Source organism: Lycorma delicatula, chromosome 1 (genome assembly GCF_047948215.1).
Source record: "Lycorma delicatula isolate Av1 chromosome 1, ASM4794821v1, whole genome shotgun sequence".
Taxonomy (NCBI): Eukaryota; Metazoa; Arthropoda; class Insecta; order Hemiptera; family Fulgoridae; genus Lycorma; species Lycorma delicatula.
Window position 1 is genome coordinate 122,724,282 of NC_134455.1, and position 26,628 is coordinate 122,750,909.

Here is a 26,628-nt window from a genome sequence, read left to right on the forward strand (position 1 = left end):
CAGCTTCAAAATTTTCATCAAATAAAGCACTCGAACTTCATGAATGAAATTCTTTTTTCATTTTTTTGCAAAAATATGTCTTTTCACGTAACTAATATATATTCAGAATATGAACTAAATCAGACCATAAATACACTTTTTCGAAATATCACGACCCCAGCGCCACCAAATAGTTGTAACTAGAAAAAAAGTTTACCAGTTTATTTTTGTTTTCTTTATACATTTTTTAATAAAACTAGTATAATCTCTTTTAAATTTTATTACTTCAAGTATACATTAACAAGTTTGTGTACGCTACCTAGTACTGACAAGTACTTCTATCTAGTGACGCGATTCGTAAATGGGTTAGGAAAAAATATCAGGGTTAGAAAATCAAAAATTTCACATTTTCAAATTAAAAATGTGAAATTACAAAGACTATTACATATTTATTGAAAAAAAACCTTCTTTATTAAGAACATCTATTTATGCGATAATATGTAGCTTTATTTCATCAAAATTATTTTTTTTATATTTTAAAAATTTCGAAATGTCGATTTGCGAGTTGGCCAGAGCAAATAAATCTTCGGTGTTTCCGCCTTCGGATAATCTCTCGCCGGCGTCATTCTACCAATCGACTTGATCTGAGAATAGTTTATACAATATTGTCTGAAACGAAAATGTGATATTACTACAGGTTTGTAAGCAGGAAATTTAGTATCTAAGTGTGATTTTATTGTCACTTCAACTTTATGAAATTCTTAAAATTAAAGAGATACAAAAATAGTGAATTTAGATGATCCGCCTGCAGTGATAGAGTTACGTGGAATATTATAACACAATGACAGGATATAAAAGCATTAAACACTGCTCTCAGCACAGCATAAACTACTAATCAACTAAGAAATATTTTAAATTAAAGTAATAATATATTATTTATGACATAAATTTTTCCGATCAAAAATTATTTTGTTAGCTTTTTTAGCTTTTAACAAAGCTAAAATTATTTTTAAAGAAAATTAATCATAATGTATTTTAGATTATTATATTTAAATATAATTACAATTATTATTATATAATATATTATACGAGTACAATTATTATTATAATTAAAATTAATAATAATAATGTTTAAATTTTACATTAAATTTATTTTCACTTAAAGAGTTTAATTTTGTTTTAATGTTTAATAAAATTATAATATGTAATTCTAAAAAAAGTTAGTTAATCTATTAAAACTTTAATACAGTGATTATAATTATGCATCTTTGCAGTTTTCAATTTTATATCGGTTTTGTCATTTATTTTTCTTTGTTTAATCATCTAAATTTTTTAGTGTAGACTCCCAAAAAAATTGTTCTTAACTGTAGAACCAAACTGCGCTAAAGTAAATATATATATATATATATATATATATATATATAAATATATAAGAAAAAAAATACATGGGATCAGAAAGTTTTTGAAATTGTGTAAAAAAGAATAATATAACAATTCTTTATCTTTCCAAAAGTCATAAATAAAAAAAGTATGCTTGATATAAAATATATTCATGATTTTATCATGAATTACATTACAAAATGTAAGCCGGCATCGAGTTTTTGATGAATTTGAAATGAAAATTTATTAATGTTGTTCTGGCAGGATGAATCCTGTAGAAAGATAATTTTTAATTAATTATTACAGTTTTTGTTCTTTAAAAATTAAATTTAAATATGAAGATATTTTCTATATTAAATTACTTTCGTTAGTTATACTACTACATATAAAACAGATAAAACGTTGCATAAATTTCCCGGTTTGGCCCTTGATAGATTTTTATCTTAAATCCGTCATAGCGTTTTAAAATCTAAGTATCTTAATTATGCAATATTTAGAGTATAATTTAAAAAAAATATATAAAACTTTCAGAAGAAAACTGCAGATCAGATTTTACCTCTTGATAAAATGACATTTTGACTATAAAAATTATGCAATATTAAAAGTATAATTGAGAAGAAATCAAAATTTACACTGAAATATATTTGATAACAGTTGATCGCCTTGGCTAAATGACATTTTTGTTATAAGCATTATACGTATTTAAAGTTAATTGTTAAAAAAAAAATCAAAATATTAAGTAAAAAATTGGAGCCTTCTTGATCGAGTTTTTTAATAGATACCTCAATCAGATTTTTAGTAACAATCACAACGTGAAAATTTATAAAGTAACAGAAATTACAAAAATTTTAAATATTTTTTAAATTCTTCAGTCGAAACAAATGAGAAACTTTTTTGAAAGAAATTCCCATATCGTCTACATTAATATTAGATTGGATTTTCAAGTTTGGAAATTAGAATTTAAAAAATTAATATTTTTAATTATGGGTCCTAATTAGCTCGTTGTTTTTAGGAGCTTAAAATTTTATTGAAATGTTTACTTAGATAAGTAGGTCAAATGTAATGCAATAATAAGTTATGAATATACAATTTACGAAAAACATATGGGTGTTTCTTATCCGATATGGTCAAATCTGTATATGATTTAATCCATAATACATAAAATTAATTGTCTTTAAAAATAATTTTAGCTTTCTTAAAAACTAAAAAATCATTTCGGCACGCCGGAAGGCGGAGGTAGATTTCACCGGTGCTAAGTAGGGGATAAAAAATATTTCCACCTTAAAGTTAAGAAAAACTTCAAATTTACTCAATACGATAATGGTTGCATGTGAAAATAGTTTCATATGTTTAGTATACGACATGCATCATCTTCTTACAATTCCAGCAAAATTTTGATCACCTTGCCGTAAGGGTTGGTCATATCGAAAATTTTTTCAGACAAAGTTTAGATAATATTTAAATGACTAACAACTGCATAAATCGATTCGCTACTGTGCCTATTAAGAGAGGTATGATTTTTTCACAAAAGGGTTGAAATAGTGGGGTCTTTGAAACCCCACTTTTCCACCCCTGGGAAAATTCTAGGGTAATGGTAAAAAACTTTACTTAGGTAAGTTTTAGGCCCTTATCCAAAGAATAGTAGGAACTTTAAGCAAATTCGATATTTTATTTACTAAGAAAGTTATAATAATATTTTATTTTTCGGAAACCCTCATCCCATTTCCACCCCCTTCGTCTAATTTTGCCAATTAACGCAATCCACCGAGATTTTAAGTTTATATATTTCATGTATCAATTTGAAAGTTACTGGTGCATATTTACGGCAGTTGTCATGTCCACAAGTAAGTGAAATATATATGTAAACTTTTAAGCTGACGGTGGTTTTGGTGACTGGGGGATGTGAATCGCGGCGATTTGTCGCAATTTTCCGTACTTCAAATCATGGTATCCATTACAATAGGTAGCTTTCTTATGAAATCTACCTATAACAAAATAATTTGTGCTCGGAAAAATTTATGTAATAAATAATATATTATTATTTTAATTAAAAATATTTCTTGGTTAATTGTTAACTCATGTTGTACTGATTACAGTGTTTAATGCTTTTAGTCCTGTCTTTGTGTTTCAATACCCCACATAACTACATTACTACTGGCAGGTGTTAAATCAAAATTTCTCTTTTTATATCTCTTTAATTTTAAGAATTTTATACTGTTGATATGATATAAAAATGACATTGATATACCTAATTTCATGCTTACAATTGTAGTTGACTGCTGCAATGGCTTCAGATCTTTTGGTCAGTATTGTTTTGAATTCATTTTTTCCTCGGTTATTTTTAGATATCTTGGGTTCAAGAAATAAGATTAAAATATTTAAATCACTCCTTAAAGATTTAATTATTGAAGCAATTAAAAGCCCCTAACACATAAACAAGTATGTTTGCTGGTATTTTTTGAAACATAATACATTTGTTGTAAAAATAGAAAGGTATAGATTCATTTTTTTTTCTTTTATATATCATCAAAATATTTAAGAGAAAAGATGGTTTTAATAAACATGAATATTTATCAAGCAGAAGAAATATTGCACAAAGAAAAATGACTACAATTTTTCAGTAAACATTTCAGTCTTTTTTTATATTTTATTCAGAAAGATCAGTATACATACTTGAAGCTTTGATATTAACCTTTGCTTTTCTGATTTAAAATCATTTATATCCTTGTACATTCCTTTTTATATTTGCTGTATTTCATAATGAGAGGAAATTGGACGTAAAGGTTACTGCATAAACATACTAATTAGAGCTAGAAGGAAACTAGATCTGTATCAGCTTTCATGATGAAATAACACAGTATAGCATTTATTTAATTATTCAACTGCACTTGACCATAGTTGTATAATAAGTTCTGGTGGAAATTAAGTAAATTCAAGAAAACTGAATGTTTACCAGTCATTAATTGTTCAAAAATAATGAAAAGATCAAATTAAATATATAATGTATTCTATAATCCAATTATCTAGGGTGATTTATTATTATTATTATTATTATTATTATTATTATTATTATTATTATTACTACTACTACTACTACTACTATTACTATTATTTTTATTTATCATCAATTTACATTATTTATCAAAGAACAGGTTGTAAGCTCAAATCAATTTTGATGTTGGTAATGTTAGACTGACATCAATAGGCAGAGTTTTTAATGTTACACCAACAAAACGAATAAAGTAAGCTGATAAAGCTGGAATTTATGTCCCGTTAAAATAACCATTATTAAGTTGGATTTGAACTAGAATTTCTTTGGCATAAAAAAACTATTATACATTTTTCTAAAAAAAAAAAAAAAAAATAAAGGGAAATTCCAAACTGAAAATTTATAATTAGAAATTATATTTTTAAGTACACTTATATCTGTTATACTATAATAAGGAAATATGGGTAGGAGGCTTGATACGCTAGTAAAGTAATAACGAAAAATTTACTGATTATTTATCGTGATTTTTTGTCTCATTAAGCTGGGAAAGTGTGAAAGTATGTAAATATTAATTAACTTTATTTATTAAAAAAATATATTTTATATATATATTTAACACCAAATAGATCCAAACACCGATATTTTAGGAACTGGCTATGATAAAGCTATACTACAAGTAAATATTAAAAAAATTTAGTTAAGTGATAAAAAACAATAGGTAATATGTAAAACTGTTGTAGTAAAGATATTATTTATTACTAAAACATTACTTCAACATTAATTTAAATAAGATACAAAATTTATATCACTTCGAAAAATCATATAAATTTCCATTAATACAATATTGTCAATTTCTCAACTTTTTTTTTCATAAAGTTATTTTCAACTTAGTTCGGGTGTTATTAAATAATATTTAAATAAGAATCTTCTAATGTACTGCTATGAGGGTATAAAAAATACTTTTATTTAATGTTTTACAGGTAGTACACATTATACGAGTAAGTATGTTTTGTATATATAAAATTTTAGTTATTAAATTTCACAGTTTGAAGTTATCATAAATATTTAGTGAGTTATAGATAAATTATGGTGATTTTTTTCCTTTTTAAGCATTTTTTTATATTAAAACTAGTATTATTGTTTTCTTGTACGAAGTTAAAGGAAGTATTGTAATCGCGAAATATTTCGGTTTCCAGATTTCAATGGAAATATCCATTTTGACCATTCCTGAATCCATTTTGACTAGTTTTGGCGTGAGGTCTGTAAGTACCTCACGTCAAAGTTACGCCTGTAAGTACGCGAGTACGTATGTATCTCGCGTAACTCAAAAAAGATTAGCCGTAGAATGTTGAAATTTAGGATTTAGGGCTGTTGTAAAATCTAGTTGTGTACCATCCTTTTTACTGCAATCGACTGCACCAACAGTGCCCAAAAAAGCCCAGAATCCAAAATACATTTGGATTTTGCACTTTTCCTTAACTGCAGTAATAAGCCTTCGTTGAGAGCTTTTCAACGATATACACATAAGTGGTAGTATTTTCATTGGTTCCAGAGTTATAGTCCAATAAAAGTTTAATTAATGAAATATTTGAATCTTACAAGGGGAAGGCACATCGGTTCGAATGCGACTTCATTTTCATTCGCTTTTTTACCTTTCTTTTTTTTTATTTAATATATCGATTTATTTAATTATTGATTTATTAACCACTGTAAAAATAGATATACAATAAATAATTAATAATAACAAAAAAAAAAAATGAAATTAAGTAGACGTACAACGAAATCATGTGATGTCAACATCAATTTTTTTTTATTCCTAATATTAGAATTAGTGGTGATTTATTTTTTTCATTTGCTACTACAATTTGAACTGAAAAATTATAGGTTTTATTACTTAAGGAAATTTTTAGAAATTGGTTCTATCTTTATAATTATATTCTAATGTGGTTTTCATTATATTGTTAATCAAGTGTTAGCGTCTCGGTCTTTCATCCGGAGGTCCCGGGTTTGATTCCGGGTCAGGCATGGTATTTTCACACACACTACAAATCATTCATCTTCATCCTCTAAAGAATGCCTAACGGTGGATCCGGAGGTTAAAAAAAAAACAAAACAAAATAATTTTTATTTAATATTAATTCAAAATATTACAAATATTATGAAAAATAATGTATGCTAAGATTTACTATTTGTACCAGAATTTTATCCAAAGTATAAATTATTAAATGCAATAACCCTTTTAAAATAGTTAAACCTTTTATACATAAATATTTATATCCTACGAGGGACGACTGCATATGAGTTCAGTTGATTTATGCGGTTTAGAATCGATTACATAATGATTAAGCAGAAATTATGATACGAATTATGACCAGGAAAAATGGGATTTCGTGAAAATGATCTTATTTTTCATTCAATTATATAGTCTAGTCAATCATTAATTTTTCATGATATCTTTAGATATATTTGTGTAATCCAATTTTGCTTCTTCATTCTTCTTTACAACACACCAAGCCCCTTTAAAAAGAAATAAATTTACTATATGATTCTTTGTATTTCATAAATTTAATCTTTTAAATTCCAGTTTAAAATAACTGATTATTAGGGCTACTTCATCAAAATAACTGACCGATGTTTTTTTTTAATTTTACTTTTTAATGAGACTCATTATCTGATTGCATATACGTATTCATAGAATAGACAAATTTAAAAGGATAAGTCAAAAAAATAACTTAAAACTCACTGATCCTCTGCATAAAATTAAAGAAGTCAAGAGCAAATCTATTCACATCAACTTACCAAAAAATCATAATCTGAACTCGATTATGAGGAATATTCCTCCCTTATTATTTTATAAACATTAAAATGTAATTTCTCTTATAGTCGCTGTCTTTGTTAAAATACAACTTCTTTAGTTTACCAGTGCACCTTCAATATTTTAGTTACACGAATTTAAATGGAAAGTCTACCTTTCACAAACAAAGAAATTACTTTTCCATTTTTTTTTCATAACTAACAAATGCTCTTTACCCAAGCATTTTTTTCCAGTCCAGGAGCTATGTATCTTTCCTCCGTTCAGTCAGTTATAAATTAGGATTTAATAGCTGTGATTTATTCTAAATTTAAGTGGTTAACTAGGACAGTATTGAACATAACCACATCACACACATCATAAACTCTTTGCTTATTTGTTTATATCGAATGATATTAAAAAGTTAGAGTCTTAAAGTTATAAAAATTACAACCAAGAATGTAACAAGATATAGAAGGTTGTTAGCAAGCACGTTTTAAAGATAACTAATCAAAACGTGATTTCTTCCATAATTATACTAGAAATTTAATAACCTCATCTAATTCAATCTACTCATCTAACTCCATAATACGTCGTTAGATGGCCAACGGTATCTGTTGCTGACTTTTTCTGAAGTTCCCATCACTACTTACAAGTGTGCACTGAATACGGAAGAATGTGTATTGAGTTGAAATGATTATCATCATATGATAAATCATTTCTGAAATAAATTGGTCATGTTTTTGTATAATATTTATGTTTGCTCTTTGCTGTAAACAAAATTGTAGATCTATGAACCAATTAATTATTCTAGGCAGCAAAGACACAGTTTTTTTTTTCTAAAAATTTATGTCAACAAGAAGGTCTTGATGGGAAGACATGGGAATTCAGAGTAGTACGTACACACAACCTGAATTACGTGCATGTGGTTGTGGACGATAAAAAATATGTAGCAAAATCCTTTCCAAACGAAATAATTTTACAAGATCACATATTTTTTACCATTTTCAAAAGCTTTATATGTTATATCTTATTTTTTATGAAAAAATATATATATATATATTGTAAATTGGTAATCCTGGTTCATATTTTATACGAGAAAGTTTGACTAACTCAGAGAAGCTACCACTTTCTTCAAAAATAAGTAAGAAATGATTCTTTACCAATCAGAACGAGCTTTTTAAAATGTGTATATCTGAGGAAAGAAATTTTTAAGTTTAAATTTTATAAAAAAATTAAACCTATAATTTTATTTAACATTAGACAGATTTGTATAATTAACGAGAAGAATTTCAGTTTATTTGACCTAGAAATCAAAACGGATTAGAGGTCGTTCAGACCTCAGAACACAGAGATGTTAAAGTATCTGTGAAAGAGTTTAATCTTTAAAGGGCTTGAATATATCACCAAACTTAATATTATGCCACTAAAAAAAAAAAAACAACAAATGCTTATGCTAAGGTATGTTGCATACAGTGAAACAAGGTTGGGTATAACCTTTAACCTTTATTTCTAAAAAGAGAGTTCTAGAATAAAAAAACAAATACAAAGTTGAGCAGTTAACACATTGGTTAAGTATTATTCTTATGTAATTCCATTTTTTTACCTGATAAATACTTTATAAATATATTAAAATTTATGTTCTATACTGCATAATTTGGTACTAATAAATTATATCCGATGTTTATTCATTATTCTGTGACGGTGTACGAGCAGTGAGTGATCTAGTTCTAGGGGTACATAATTAATTCAGACTAGTTAACTACTGGAATATATATAAGCATGAGTGTGTTATATTCTTGGGGAAAATAAGTGGAATGGGAGGACGTAATGTAGGCGTTGATATGCCGAATTAGCCAAGTTGAGTGGTCTAATTCGCTACTACTGGCAGGCCTGCATGGTCAGCACCTGCAGAAAATCAGTCTAACCTAGCGTGTAGTAATTCACAGTAGTTCATCTCTCTGTACATTTACTCCTTCGTCCTTTTTCATTCTATTCCTTTCCACTAAAACCAAGAAATAGAACCATTAAATTTATTCCAAAACCTTCTTCTTTAATGACTTCTTACATTACGTTAAAAGTTCCATATCTCAATTTTAAGATATTTTAATAAAAAAATAAATATATATAAATATTTGAAAAAATATTTTCACAATAAAAGAATATAAAAAATTATCTTTTGTAGCGAGAATTAACAAATTTTGAGATTGAGGAAGTAAAACTTTAATTACATTTTGCATTTTTATAATTATTTTACATTATTACTGCAAAATTGCTGTTGGTGTTGGTTTTTGTGTGTGTGAATGCCCGCACGCGGGTGTGGTGGGCAGATTTCTTTTGCCCCTTCAAGAGAGGAACGGTGAGAGAGTGGTTGAGTGTGAATGAGCTTGTGTGTGTATGTGTGTGTGTGTGAGCTTTTATCGCACGCACTTGCACATGTTTTTAACAAATAGAAGCCAAAGAAACTAAAACTACTAGATTGCAATTACATCATTGTTCTTTTTGTTTCTTGTTATTTCTTCAAACTTGCAAGCCTTTTATCTTTACTTAACTTTTTTTTTGCCAGTTCTCCTTCTTTTGCCTTCCTTTCTTACTTAATTTAAAACTCCTTGTTTGACTTGCCCAGAGTTTTTAAAATTAAGTAATTCATTTCATATCTGCTTTCCTATTTCAGTATTTTTAGTTTCTTATTAATAAAACATGTTGCAGTTTGCTTTAAGTTACCAGTCTTGACGATGAAAATATCTTGTGACGTTTTAGAGATGATGAAAGATTCAATTATTTTAAAGGAAAAGAGAATACAATCTGTAAAAATTATTATTAAGAATAATAATTTTTTTCAATCTTTCTCGTCGATAGAAAAAATTATAATTTTTCTTTTTTTACATATTAATAGATAATTATAATTTTTTTCTGCCTCAAAAACATTTTGAAAAATTATGCCAAGAATATTATTAACATTAAGAATTAAAAAAATTCTTAATAAATGGAAAATGTAACACTTTTTCACTTTGAATTGTTTGATTAGTATCCTAAGAAATCATGAGAATTATTCTAATCATTTATTTGAATATTAATGCTTTCATTACCAAAATTAGAATTCTGCGTGGTTTGATTTACCAGTAGATTTTCTAAAAAAAGTTTTACATATTTTTAATACTTTTGTTTTATTTCTGATAAATAATATATTTTACGATGTAATAATTTTTCAACCTCTAATTTTCAAAAGGTTTTTTGAAATATTATTGTTTAATTACTAACAAACATGCCAAATAAAAATAAGATCAATAGACAAAATCTCGAAATACCTAGGGTGACCTTGCTGTGCAGTGTCACTCCCTTGATCTTTTAAGTTGAAAATTTAATGGCAGTAATGCCCCGTATATAGAAGGAATCTGACCAAAATTGTTCAAATTCGGTGCAGTAGTTCTGGAGATATAACGTAATTTGTAGTGCGACACCGAACTAACACACATAAATAAGAACAGCCGGAAAATTTCCATCGGTTATTTTGGGTTCCTTAGTTGTCAAAACGTCAAGATCGGGTGAAAACCGCATATGCCCAAATTGGACCGATTACAATACTTTTCCTGCTATAGCTGCAGCTCTGCTATAGCGCTAGACGGGAAAGTAATTATTAATCGTCATTTTAATAACTGCCTTATTCAACCTTTTTCAAATGTGTCCACAAATTGCAAAATGCTACGTTCACTAATTAAGGGATGTGTATTTGTTCAACTATTCTTTTAAATTCTTTTCTGCTAAATATGTGTCATCGTATTTTGTTTTAGATATGTCGTGTATGTCTTATGTCATGTACGCTCTGATAATAATGAGGTGGTAAATATTAGTTGTAAATGATTTAAATAAATGGAATGGAATGCAAAGTTGGTAGGAGTTTCGCAATACTCCCTACAAATCGCAGAGCCTGGACAGTGTCCCTTGCTGCTGGATGATTCTAGAATCGGGCGTGTTTTAAGGGTTTATTTTTGATGACGGGTCTAAATTTTAAGTTTTATATTTCTAATTTTAGGGACGGATTAAATAGCATTCCAATCCGTTTTACCAGCGTTTTCGAAACCATTTTATGGTCCGACCGCGGGTGGCTAGGCTTATGAAACCTGTAGTTATGGACCAACGCTTATGGACCAACGTAATTCCCCTTCAGACCGTCCACTGAAATCCTTTCGGTGCTAACGCTTCATAGGCTTCCAGGAATACGCCACAACGGGGCACTAACTGTTTGGAGGGAGTCGAAGTTGCTGGTTTGATTTAAATAAAACAGAAATAAAAAATTTCATAAGGTTTATTTGTTTATTTAGGTTATCTTTTTTTAGTAAGTATTCAATAATAACAGAATAATAAAGAAAATAATTAGCAACTCTATTTTCGTCAGTTTTTCATAATTAAGAATTTACTTCCAAATATTACTTGTTATATTTTTTTTATTTGACAATAGCATAATTTTTCACTTTGAACAGAGGTTTTGTGTGACGGTTAAAAATGTGCTAAAGGATATCTATAATTCAGTAGCGGAAAGTATAATATTTATCAATAACAAAAGGAATGTATTCTCTTTTGACTTGCTTCAAGGCTTAGCGTGAAAAAATGCAGGAAGTCGGAGGTCGAAGTATTGAACAAATACTGTGTAAAGAAAAGGAATTGATTAATTATACTGTTTACGTATAATTAACAGTAACTGGAATATTTTTAAACATTTCAAAGCTTATACCTTTATTATGCTCATTAGAAACCTAGTTAAACTCTTTTTACTTAGTAAAATATCAAAGTAAAACTTGTACAGTAACAAATAATATAAAAAGGATTAAATTGATTTCTTGTGTCTGAATGTGTGTGTGTATATCTATATTTGAGGAAAAAAAATTGCAGGTACGAAAAAAGGAAGACAGACATTTACAAACAAATTCAGCAATGGTAAACTGAAATAACCCTATGTATATTTATTTATTGAATGTAAATTTTAATCTTAAAGTCTTTACAGTTTTTTATCATTCTGAAACTTAATTGCTTAAAAATATATATTTTTAAAAATGATTCAATTATTTACATTTAAATTAGTCTTCTATTTAGTTAAAAAATGCTGTTAAAAGCTAAAGTAATTAGATAACAAACTATGGTTTAAAGTAGTTTATTTATACCACGAATAAAATACACAAAGAAAAAAAATGACACAAAAAAAAAATTTTTAAAAGGTAAAAAACTAAATAATTTCTTGAAATTTTAATTCCTTTGTCATCAAAAAGAGAAATGTGTTGTTATTCGATTAGTACCGCTTATGATAAAACTCTTGAAATTAATCGCCTTATTTACAATTGTTTTGCTATTTAAATTTACTAAACAAAATAATACTGTGATATGTTTAAATTGCGAAAAGGTTAAAACTTTATTTTTATAAAAGGTCATATGATTTTTGTTCTAAGCAAAGAGTTTCTCAAGAAATTATTTTAAACACGTTATTTTGTGAAGAAAATGTTAATTAAAAAGGTTGATGGGATGTAAGACTCATACCGCATGCTGTAGGAAGCTGCTCTCGAGAAATGGCTGGCCATCGGTCAAACATAGCTTCAAGTGGTATAATATGGTGGACAGGGTGCTGGCATTCAGCGACTTAGGCGTAGTAGCAAATTGCTGTCCTTGACGGAATAAATTTTAATTTATTGACAAATCATATGTTTTAGTATATAGACGGGGTACGCCAACCCATTTTAGTAATATATGACAAGTGAGCGGGGGGACACACAAGCATGTTGTGTATGCTTATTCTGCTCACGAAGTTAGGTAAGGTCTAGGAGCTAATTAGGATATTGGTCGCTAAACCGTTTTGAGGAATAGTAGCCGTTTGTGACACGGACATTCGCTCTTATGGTTTAGGGCGACAGAATGGGGTGGAGGTGGGAGAAATGCCAGACAAACAAATGACTACCGCCTCAATCCTTAAGAGTTCCCACATCGAATATGACTTCATCAATGTCACATTTTCGAACACAGAAACTTTGATATCACCAGTGTTTTATCGACCACGATCACTAAACTGCATCTTGGTCTTTTCTTGCAGTACCACTGATTTCAATTTTTATCATCAGTATGGGTCGGATTTCCGTTCTTTTCGCCGTCTTTGGCGTAGTCGCATATCCGGTTTTTTGTTTCAGAATCAAATCGTCGATTTCATACATCCCCGGTTCGCCATTGCAATAATAGAACATTATGTTCCTCCGTTTTCCACGTTATATTGTTGTAGGATAAGAAATTAACGATATCGATCTCTCATATTGCATCAATGAGTTTCTACGACGGGAATAACTCCGCCTTCCGCACGGACGACTTTCTATCAACAAAAAAAAAAACATACAGAAAATCCAGACATAGATGCCCACAGAAGTGGACGTTAGGTCTGCGTTCTAAATTGTTTACGATGAAAACGGAACCTTTCCTTTTCATGCGTCTGAAACTAACAGATCAGTTTTTGAGAGGATCAGATTACCGTAAGAGCCGGAGCAGATGACCTTTTTGACCCGTTTTGTACAACACACGCAGTAGGTTCTGAGATTGACAATGCTGTCTAGGTTCACTATCCCTGATTCTGATGCTTGCATTCCGGCCGGCAGGGTATCGCGTATGAAGCTGTCAGGAAAGCAGAATATCCATATCCTACGGCGCAAAGTATCCTGTCATCAATTTTGCGCCGCCAGATCCGTCAGAATCCGCCATCAGTTGGCGACGGTCTCGTGAGGGGAGTCAGCGTCATGTAACCAATATACTATAATCCTGTTGTTTGTGGTGATTTTGGTTGGGTGACCTTGAACTGGTAGATGGGTGTGACGTCACGGATTCAAACCTCATGATTGTATATGAACATACATTTCTATACTACTTGAGGTATAAATGTAAAACACTTCACATAAAAATCATGTAGGTTATCGAATTTTGTGTTGGAAACGGAATCCAGAATCTTATACTTACATTTTATGTTTTAAATCTCCAAATGTGTTAGTTAATCTTTTGGCAATTCTGGCCTCTACTATCTTGAACAAGCTGAGTAACAAGCCTGTCTTACCGTTTATGATCAAGAAGAATTTTTATAAATATTTATTTATCATCCCTATCAAATGGTTGTTTTTAAATGTGTGTATATATATATATATATATATGTATGTATCTGAAAGAATTTGTTAACAGATTTCTGACTGTAACGAGGCTAATATGTAATGAATAACATTATTGCAAGCCCATACTTAGAAGTGCTTTTGTACAACTAAAAGTATTCAATTGGTATATTTCTTAGAGGAACTCGGCCCAGAGATTAATAGTACATTACTACCACTTTTTATGTCAGAAATTTTCATACAATAAACCCATTCTTTGATATTAGTGATTAATTATTTTTATAAATTCATCTTTTATCATATGAAGGATATTAAGGATCCCATTATTATTAAACTTAGAAAATTTCGTGTAAAGAAAAATCTTAAAAGACACGGAGAAATTTAATATACATCCAATAAAGAATATGGTACGTGATATTGAAGAACTCACTATCTAAAACATCACCGAATTTCAGGATAGAAACTGAAACAATAACAGAATTTATACCCAAAGATATTTCCAATTTTATTTTCAAAATAAAATTCATAAACAAGTACCAACTCAAAGATCGTACACCTGGAGAAAATAAGCTTGAACAAAAAAATCACAGGGTATTAAACAATTTTAAAAGTTTTTTGTCCTTAAAAAAGGAAAAAAAAGAAAAAAGTAAATAAGGAAAATATTAACTGATTTTGTTATAAATGTCAGGAAATGATTAAAATATCATTAAATCCACTTCAGGTAGGTATAAAAAAAGTTTTAAATATTTATATTGAGATTATTTAAAAATGTAGCTATATCGTCAAATAACTTTACTCTTTTTAGAAGCAGTTATCGCTGTAGAAGTTGTTTACTTCTATTCGTAATATGTTAAATTTTCCATTTCCCGATCAAATTGTTTTTCAAAGTAACAAACTTATTTAAATAACTACTTTTCACAGCATGATAGATTATCATCAAATTTATAGTTTATGTATATATTTAGATAAGTAAGTTTTAATATATGTTAGAATGCGGTTTTGTTTGTTTATGCTAATACTTTGGTTTTGTAATCAGGCTATACAAACTTAAATAGCAGTTGTAATAACCTTTATTTCTATTAATGTAGTAATAACCATTAATGGAAGTTCATTACATGAGACACCATACGACATTAAAACTAATATATTTGTTTTTCATTACAGAACTACAATTCGACTGTTTATGTTACTCGTACAGAGTTGTATGAAAACCTCGGAAAGGTGGTATAAAACTTAATCTCACAACATACTTTATTTTCTCTTTGATAATTTATTGGATATATGTTTATTGCTTTTTCAACTCAACAACCGTTATTTATCAATGAAATAGCGTCAAACTGTATACAAACGTTTTAACACCTACGTGGAAACAAACAAAGCAACACAACAGTTGTATAGAAAATATATTTCATAGTGTAAACAACGAAAATACTCCGTAACCTTACTTGGTTTGAATTAATCATGGTTTGAAAAATGATTTCAGTGGAATTTTGTGATATTTCTCTTTTAAATTTTTAAAACGCCTATTAAAATTTTATATATTTTGCCAAAATTTACAACATTAACTTCTGTTATAAACGATAAATAAAAATCGATAGTATTGCACATACCAATCCTTTGCATACTAACAAAATAACCATCCTCTTCCTTGTAGATGAAGTGATTATCAATAATTAATTATAATATATATATATATATATATATATGTGTGTGTGTGTCAAAAAAAAATTTGTTGTATTTTAATTGCAAATCTTTCGTTTAAATACTTATCAATTTTAAAGAAAAATGCATTTAAAAGAAAATATATTTACGTAAACAAGACTGGTGTAAAAATTATTCAAGCGAGATTAAGCATTTCTAACTTTCTCAACAAAAAAAATATCGTTAAAAAATAAATTTTACCTAGAATTAATCAAATAATGTTAATTAAAATAACTTTTAATTATTAACTATAATAATATAATAATTAGATAATTCCAAATATTTTAAATCATATTTATTATGGAAACCTATTGAACAATTTACCTTCAAAGACATACAGCATGCAAAGGAATTGGGGTCAATATTTGAAAGATATTTTGCCATTCCTACATTTTGTGACGTACAAGCACTACATTCAAGATTGAATGGAAATTGCTTAAAAGCTAAGATCAAATAAGTTTCATTATCGCGATAATAGGTCTTATGCCACAGTTTATAACCTAAAGGTAATGTATTCTGAACAGACACTGAAGCTACTGATACAAGACTTCGGCTACTTAATGAGCAACATCAAACAATCCATCTTCTACATTCCGTAATAGGAAATATTATATTATTAAAATCTTGTTATTTAAAACATTAAAATTAAAGAAAAGTTAAATTTTTAGTTTCCAGGCATCATAGCTCTTGAAGAAAAATATGGTAAGTCAAAAAATTTTGTACGGATTTTTTAAAATTTCTTCACGTTTCATGTTCGAAGGAAAGAAAAAGGCCAAAAATGTTGGGGTACGAACATACGTACGCAGCGGTGTTAACTGGTTTGAATCTGAATATCTTTTGACTAGGAAGACCGATTTTTGATGAAATTGGTGTTTACGAATTTGTTCGTAAACTTTTGGCGTTAATTCCAGAGAGAAGAATAGGTGTATAATTTCTTTGGAATCAATTTTCTCAAAACTTGGGAAACAAAAACCCTTTTTTTTTTATATATTTTTTTTTTTGTGCGCGAAAAACGTGTTATTTCATTATCACTACCCGGAACTAAAATGGCATTAAAAACAAAAACCCTTACTTAAAACTAATACAACGCTGAAATATAAAAAAAAATTGATTTACTTTTTACAAACTAATAAACATAGAACAAAAAAGATTTAAATAAACTACATCGAACTCTAAGAGAATTCTAAGGACCCTACTCGGATTAGAATATAATTAAATCCAACTGAAAATCAGGGACTTTAGCTAAACAAAACAGTACAGAAACAAAATAAAAAACATTATAATGCAAAAATGTTAAAAATAGAAATATCAAAATAAACAGAAATAAAAATTAAAATCTTACAACTGACACCGTAACTAGCATGATTTTACAAGCTATTATCACTAGCGCCGTCACGCGCAACACGTCATATTTTTATCGATAGTTTAAACCTCTTACTTGAGACCGCGTATTGTTCACAGACAACACGAACATTTAGATGGCAGTTATATCGGGAACACATATGATGCCCGGATGTCAGTCTGTATGACTTACCCGCAGATGAAAAAGAACACTTTAGTTCTCCTGTTTGCTCTACTGGATTTTCGTCCAGTACGCACCATGTTCTTTACAAGTTGTAGCTTATTATCTACCGTCGGTATTGTGTTATTTCATGCTTTCATGATGTATTTCAATCATACATGGAAACCTACTCTCCTACCAGAAAAAAACTCTTTTTAATGATCTATAAATATTGACAAGTTAAAATAAATAAAAGCGAATTTTTGTACAAAGTGTCAGTTATACTATGGTGTTACGTTTTCACCCCCTCTTGCCGACGAGTGGTGAAACCTAGCGGTGGCTAGGGTGCCCACAGCAAACTATGGCCACGACCATCACGCCACTCTACGTCACAAGCTCCTCCCTCGAGCACTGTACATAGCGTGTTATACCAGTTTGCACTAATACCTGACCCATGGTGGTCCTGTCCGGATGGACTCTCTCAATTGTTGTTCGGATGAACATTACTTTAAGTTAGCTTATGTTTGTTATCTTTAGCGTTAAGTTATAAGTTACAAGTGTTACGTTACAAAATTATTTTAAACCACCAAGACGACGTATAATTAAACAATCCTTCAGTAATCAACAAGGTATTGTCTTCTTTCATCACCTATGAACACATGTAGTCCGCCCTCGCTCTAAATTCTACCGCAACGCTGTTAACCAAGTGCGTCCCGTCGATGTCGCAACACGTTTTTTGCTGAGAGAGTCCATCCGGACACGACCGCCTTCAGTCAGGTATGAGTGGAAAATGGTATAAGACGCTACGTACAGTGCTCGAGGGAGCAGCTTGTGACGTAGATTGGCGTGATGATCTGGTGACCATAGTTTACTGTGAGCACCCTAGCCACCGCTAGGTTTCAGCACTCGACGTCAAGAGGGAGTGAAAACGTAACATATGGTATAAATGTTCTTTTTACCAAAAAAAAAAATGTTTCTTAATTTACCAATGCCACCAAAACTGGCCCAAGGAATAGAAAATGTAAAAAATCATTACAATCTCTTGGTTTAAAAGATCATTAAAATATTTCAAGAGTGGAAAAAGATTGTGCAAAAAATATAGAGGATAATAGGCTTCCTCTGTGTCGAAAACGATTGCGGTATTACAGTACAATAATTTAGATTAATTATTACAATAATTTATATAAAATATACAATAATTATATTTATATACAATAATTTATATTTATTATTACAATAATTTAGATTCTTACAAATGAAAGTGGTTTAATAATTAACAAAACAGTTCAAACACCAAATAAGCTACTTTCTCCTTTAATATGAACTGCTTTTTATTTACACTAATGTTTCCACAAATTTTGTAGTAATTCATGTTAGAACTCTTTATTCACATTAATTCATGTTATGAAGGAGAGAATATTAGTCCAGTGATTCTCATCAGTCAGTGATCTCATAAACATGAGGTAACATACTACCGCACATTACCTGCATTACTAGCATGTATGATGAAAGAAAAGTGTAAAATATTTGATTGAGAGCATATTATAACAACGATAGCATTCATTTGAATCAATTCCTAAGAAGAAATAATAGTAAAATTTATTTAGGATATTCTTATTTTAATTTTAGAAATCACTTCTTCATGATTTATCTGTTTGTTTCCTATCTAGTAAGATACAATTTTAATACATATTGTATTATTTAGAATGTAATATCCGAAATGTAATTCTCAAACTGTGCACCTCAGCATCCTAGGGAGCCACGTCTTCCTCACATGGCCACGGTGAAATATTACGCAATTTCAATAATTTTATTTGCATTTTCAAACATTCAATATCATAGCGTGCGACATCTTACGGACGGAGCTAGTATAAACCACTTAATTGCTGTTTGCAAGAGCCTCTATAAATAATTGCAAGATGACGGATACTAGCCTCTCAATTTTTGTTTGTGTTTGTGTCTGGAATTTTCTGATACTTTTTGTTGCTATATAAAAACATGTCTGATTTTGCACTATGTTGGGTAAAGTTAACAAAAATAAATGAAAACACAGCTAGTATTTGCCAAAAGAAATTGGACTTTAATTGGAAAGAAAACAAATGAACTTAAGTTATCATAACCTTAAAAAATTAAAAGAAATTATGAAACTAACATAACTTAATGATACTTAATAAATATCAGCTGAATCATCATATGAACAATGATATTAATAGAGAAAATACATGAATATACATTTTTTAAATACACATTTTAAAAATCTACAATTTAACAAAGCCTGAAAACAAGAGAACATAAAACAACTTATTTACAATTATATACTTAGAAAAACATAACATCAATGAACATAGTATGACTGGAAAACTATTGAATTACTGACAGATGCTGTAATATTGAAAAATTAGCAATGAACAGATGTCATTAACTTAGAACAATAAAGACACTAAATCTTAGTTGGCACTGGCCTTTTCTGATTTATGAACAACAAACTTTAATTAATTCAAACATTAAATAATTCAAACATGTAGTTCTAGTTTAATGTAGAAAAAAAGCCACAATAATATTTTAGTACAAAAAGAGTTAATTACTATCTTCGAATTAAAATAAATGAACATATAGAGTTCCTTTACTAGTAAGCTTTCTTGAAAATATAAAATTACAAAGAAGTCCTGAAACATAACTGCACATCAGGAGTAATTTGCTTTAGGTTAATTTAAGAGAAGTATTATGAATACAGTTCATGAGTAAAAAATAAATAATCTCTGAGATTATCAAGTTACAAGATTAAATTATAGAGTTAATTACAATAACAACAAATTGTAATAATTAAGCACGTAAAATAGGTTGCAGCTGAACGATGACACAAACTTATATAAGCCACCTGTCGTGAATAAATGGTTTTTAAACTAAACTTGAAATTGAAATGCGTAAAGGTACGACGATCTGAATGTTCTACAAATTTTAATGATAAAATAACTGTTTAACGTAAAAATAATGAAAGTTGAACTTGCCTGTAGCTCATAAATATTAGTAAGAGACGAACTCGTGAATGAAAGTAAATGAATACATACAGTAATCCGGGGCGTAGTCCGCAGTGGTGTATTAGGAATGCAGGAGTGAGACGTTGTTTGAGGTTGAGCAGGACGTGGCGTCTCAAAAATATAGCAACGAGTTTGGAGAGATTCTGCAATCGATGAAAATGTAATCAGCAGCTCGAGAAGATTCGGCGTCGATAGAATCGGCAGTATGTAGTGATTGAAGCACTTTCAACAGAGACGTAATATAGTGAATTTGAAGAATAACTTAACAAAGAAACGAGGCTGGACGAACATAGAAAACTGTGAAATCACGAAAAACTGACGAGTAGAGAGAAATACCGCAACTTTTATGAAGACAAAGAATGTATTAACATTATACGAGCAAAAGAGAACATCAAAGCCTGCTCCTCCAAGTCTGGAGGACCAGGATCCGCATAGCGTGAAAGTCAGGACTAGAATGAACAAAGCTGGCGTGGTGAGAAGTAGGGGAAGCGAACAAAGCAATGGACAGAAGAGTGTGTGTGTGTGTGTGTTGACAACAAGAGTACTGTCTTAGTGTTAGTATGAGAACGATTAGAGAAAACGTGAGGAATTCGGGAACGAAGACAAAACAAAAATAATTTACAAGCAAGCAGACCACTAAAGAATTACGTAAGAGTGATAAAATAAATTCTGAATACGCAAGTTGAAGAAATGACATCAGGGCAAACAAAGAGAAATAGATTTCTAGGAACTATGACAATATTAAAATTGGTTGAGAATAAAAAACACTTAAGAATAATATATACATTAAGACTAAACAGTAATAAATAATGCGAGATATGAAATACGTTGACACCAATATGATGATGCAACAATCAGTCAAGCTGGAGCCTGAGAGAAATTAAATCGAAAACAAACCCAAACAACCTATTTTAAAATACACGTAGATAAGCTTACAAAAATGCAAAATAAAATTACCAATCCTGTAAACTACAAGATTCGACCATAACCTTGAATTCATTGGAATAAAATGACTTTACGCAAACGGCGTCAACACACTGTATTAGTGTTGAATTAGTTTTGAGAGAATGTACCAACTAAATATTGTTGTGATCAAGTCAAGTTGCATTTTTGAAGTATAATTTCTCGTTTGTATTTTTAGATTGGTTTCTACTTAATATAAATAAGCGCTGAGTAAGTAAAAATGATGTGGGCACATCGTCAACCAAGGAGAAGCATGGGAAGAAGCGTAAAAATTGAAAATATGATGACAGCTATTTGGACTAGGTTTTATGTCGATAGAAGTCAATAACAAAGAGAGCTCACGATGTGTTCTGTATGCAAAAGTCTTGGCAACAAACTGCATACTACTAAGTTGAAATTCTATTTAAAAACCACTCGTCCCAGCGTAATCAGTGATAATAATCTTGATAATAATAATAATAATCTTGTGATAATTTAACAGGAAGCTAAAACAGTTATATTAGCAATAATCTAATATCTATCAGCAGAGATTAATACCACCGTATTGCAAGGTGTAATACACCGTAGCGTTGCATAATAATTTTTGTATCTTACAAGGTAAAACATAAAATCGCAAAATGTAAGAAACCGTATACAGTGGTAGAAGAACTCGCTCAGAAAGGTGTTTTATTTGTTTTTCCTAACACTTGGAAAATGTTATTCGCTATCTCGTAAAGTTTGCTAGTTAGAATTAAAAATAGTGCTTCATGGAATTCAGCAAGAGAGCTGAGAATTAAAAACGTTTGCGAACCACTGCATTACCCTATATAACTATGCTGGTTCTGGGACAGATTCAAGATCATTCGGCGCAGCTAGATGAAATGCGGCATATGTTAAGCCCACTGTGCTAAATGAAGCTAAATAAGGTAAAGTAAGCACTCCGTGAGAAACTATGGGAACTGAAGCGGAATCTGTTATGAATCGATGTAACTGAACTGTGAACTAAATAAACTGTATGAGCCGAATTTGAATGAATCGAATAAACAATAAATTTCTGTTTAATAGCCTTCCTGTGGAGACTACATCAATAGCAACCTCGTTACCACAAGGAGCGCTAGTGTCGCCTACTTGGAATTTTCCTTTTTCTCCTGTGAGAATTTCCCTTATCCGACGTACTACCACTACCCCTCTTTACTATTCGATAACCACCTCCCACCAAGTGATTTGTAAATAGGTATACTGTGAATAGGGTTGCCGCCACACGTAGGTGTTAATTTTCACACCAAAGGTGTTAATTGTTACACCTCACTAATTAATAGGTGATACTTTTCACTCCTCACTAATTAATAAGTGATACTTTTTCACACCTAACTAATTGTAAGGTATTCCTCCATCACACGTTTTCCATAAATTTACGAAATACGGCGTTTTTTCGCAGTTTAAAGAAGTCTTTTTCGAATTCGTTGCGTACCATCTGGTGAATAATCGTGTTGAGTTCGATGTAACCGTTCAACTACGCAGATTGTAGTCCCGAGTTTGAATCTCGGTCAGGCATGGCATTTTCAGACACGCTACAAATTATTCATCTCATCCTCTGATGCATGCATGCCTAACGGTGGACCCGGAGGTTAAAAAAAAAGATTGTGTACTACAATAGCTTGTAGACTTCGGTCACTCGATGCCCATTTCTGATCGCCTGTTTTAATATGTACAACTGACAGATATATTTTGACTCGTTCCGAATCGTATAAGTTTCGGATATTGGATGATCGGACGTTTCTCGTTCGTGGGCAAAAAGGGAAAGTTGCTATGCACATCATGGAGGAGTTAGGGTTACTCAATATCCACTTCGAGTATATATTCTCTTGAATCGTCGTCTGGTATTAATATAAAGTTCTTCAATACTGAATCTTGTTCATTACGCTTCACCATCAGATATTCTTGTATAGAAAACTTTGACTTAACGCCCAGCTATATAAGTTGTTGGGTTCAAGCTACATGAGGTATTGAGACGGATGATGATAATTGTACGCAACTGGTATGTCCGGGTTGTTGGCTTTTTTTGATGCAGACCGAAATACCTTCGCGGCTGTTTTTTTCTAGGAACATGTAAATATCGTAATCTGTGATCAACTTGAGTTTTATACTCGTTTTGTACAATATCGCATCGAATGAGAAACCAGGTAGGGTGAAGTAATGAAAGCAGTCTAGGCCGTACTTCCTAAGGCATAGCGATCAGAAATTTTCGAAAACGTCATACAAAAGCCGCACGTCGCATTTAAGGTAAAAATCCCTATATTGGCCGAGTTCGTTATTCTTGAAGTGTGCCAGCACTCTTTTTGCATGATCATAGTCCTCTTCAGATGTATCCAATCCCGTCACATTGCTGTAGAATTTCTCTATCGGAGGAAGAGAGGTATCTTCTAGCGTTCCCCACGAAGTGTTGTACTCGTATGCGTAGACTCCTTTTTGGGTCGCAAATGGTATATCCGATTGGTTTAAAAACCTTCCGGTATGAATAAATTTATTGGTGGGGAAGTTTTTACAAGGTAATCTAGGCTGATCATTTAGGTAAGTAATCACATATAAGGTAATCATGTAGGTAGGTAAGGTAATCACATTACCTCATTTAGCCTTGCACGGGGGTTCAAACATGCCGTACTTCACCCAGCAACTCACTCACTGCTAAATTATAAATGCATAGGAGATCTTTGATATCGCTTCATATTTTCTATTACTATTACATTTCTAAAGTTTTTCTTGAATAACACATTCTGGTGAAGAGAATTAAGTAACTGATAGTTAGAAAAGTAGGACTACTTTAAATCTTAATATAAAGAAACTTCAAGAAAAATAATAACTCCTTTTTCTCAACTAATTGTAATTATTGATAATGCACCAACCCAAAATTCATTTTAAAAAGAAATAAAAAAAAAAAAAAAAACATGTAACTGGCTTAAAAAACGAATTTGTTATTCTCAATTATGGAAAGCTACGTATATTTTAAATTACTTTTTTATTTTTTTTTTGGTGGTGGGGGGATTAAATAAAATTTTATTAAATCAGAAAAATTCAAGAAAAGTAACGGGAATCGTGTTCTTTGACGTCCAGGTTATCATTCTGGTTTCAACCACTCCCGATGGTTGATCATATTAACAAAACTTATAGACTAGAATAACAGACATGTTTTATTTCAAATGTTTAAAAGTTACTTGATTTTAATAAAAATAATGAATAAAGACTTGTATGATATTTGTATGAAAATTAACCTTAACTATTTATTGAGAAATAAACCTGTATTAAAAGTAAAGCAGAAAATTATACAATATCTTTATTTTAAACTAGAAGAGAAAGTGGTCTTAGAAAGCCAGCTATGAAAGTAATTGCAAAGGCTGAATGATCACTGATTTATTCATTATAAATGACGAAGTGTGATTGAACTTAAAAGAAATATGATAAAAGAATTTTCTAAATTTTATAAATAGATTAATAAAGAAAAAAAAGATAAAAGAATAATTTTTTTAGTTGATTTATTTTCTAAATTTAGATGCATTATGCTTTATTTTGCATTAAATTGCAAAATTATTTAAAAGTGAAATTTCATCGTTTTTTTTTTTACTTTTTAAACAATTGCTATTTTTCATTTTAGTATTTATAAGGTAATCAAACTCTAGCATCTATCTATTTACTCTAATAGTAAGTGAACTAAAGTTTAGTAGTATATAATTTTCGACCACCTTAACTTAATCATGCATAATAATAATAATAATAATTCTTCAGTAATTAATCACAAAAATACGTCATTTAATTTTTTTTTAACACAATTAATTATTTGCAATCTGTTCCCTTTGAACAACGACCTGCTTTAATGAACGTTTAGAATTAGCTTGTATGAAAAAAGCTCGACAGCAACTAACTCCTACATTCTATTCATTCATGCTGACACTATACAACAGCTGCTGATGGGTGATAATGAATATTTTTGGAGAATGTGAAAAACCTGCAGATAAAAGGCAGAATTGATACAAATCCGCCAAGGAGGTTGGCACTTATATATAAATAATTAAATTAATTTTATTTATTTTTTATTTATTTTTTTTTAACATCGTTACAATTATATTTTAATTTATAAATATTACTACTAATTAAAAATGTTATTCTCTTTACGTTCTAACTTTTATTTTAATTTGTACGTTAAAGAATGTGTCAAGGAACAGTTGCATTATTTTTCTGTTTCTTAATTATTTTACTTAAGATGATGAATCTATGCTTCAAAGATTATAATGAAAGATCCAAAGTAAGCTCACAGTTATCGTAGTTGTCATTGTATCTTAAATAGTATAGCCTTCAAAACTTCATACAACACACACACACACTCACACACACACACACAAACAATTAAAAAAATCACAGACAGAGATAGAAAGCTATCAGCTATTAAATTTACGTAAAATATATTCATAAAGCGTAAACAAAGAAGTAACAAACATCTGTGCGGTTTCTGCGTCAATTTATAACTCGTTTTGTAAGATATACATATATATATATATATATATATATATATATATATACTTTTTTTTTTTTTTATTTTATATGCTGTACTAAGCAATTAGCTGAGAAAAAATTACCAAGTAAGTGGAGCGTTAGCAGTGTAAAAATGTATTGCTTTCAAACTACAAGGAAATATTTTTCATGGTTAATTTATTTTTAAAAGATGTTTTAATTCAAACATGAAATCCTAACTTATAAGCCATAAATAAAAGTAAAAATATTTTTATTTTTTTTTTTATCTTACATCAAAATAAATATAGACCGTTTTAGCAGCAAATAAAAGTAATTGACTGTAAATAACCCAACAAAATAACTGAAGAATTATTTCCCAATTTCTAAATTTCTCGGTTAGTTTAATTTCTGCAAAAATTTTCAATTAAGTTTAACTTGTATGAATACAAATCCTATTTTATTTTTATCATATTCTCTTCCTATAAATTAGATATAATCCTTAGTTTATATATGCAGTACATAATAAAAGAGTCAAATTTTATGCTCAAGTATTAATATGAAATCAAATGGCAATGTTATGTCAAAGGATATACATTAAGTTTCAGAACTACTGTATTTTTCTTACGTAGCACATTACCTAAATGGATGTAACAATACATAAAACAAGTTTCCAATAAAAA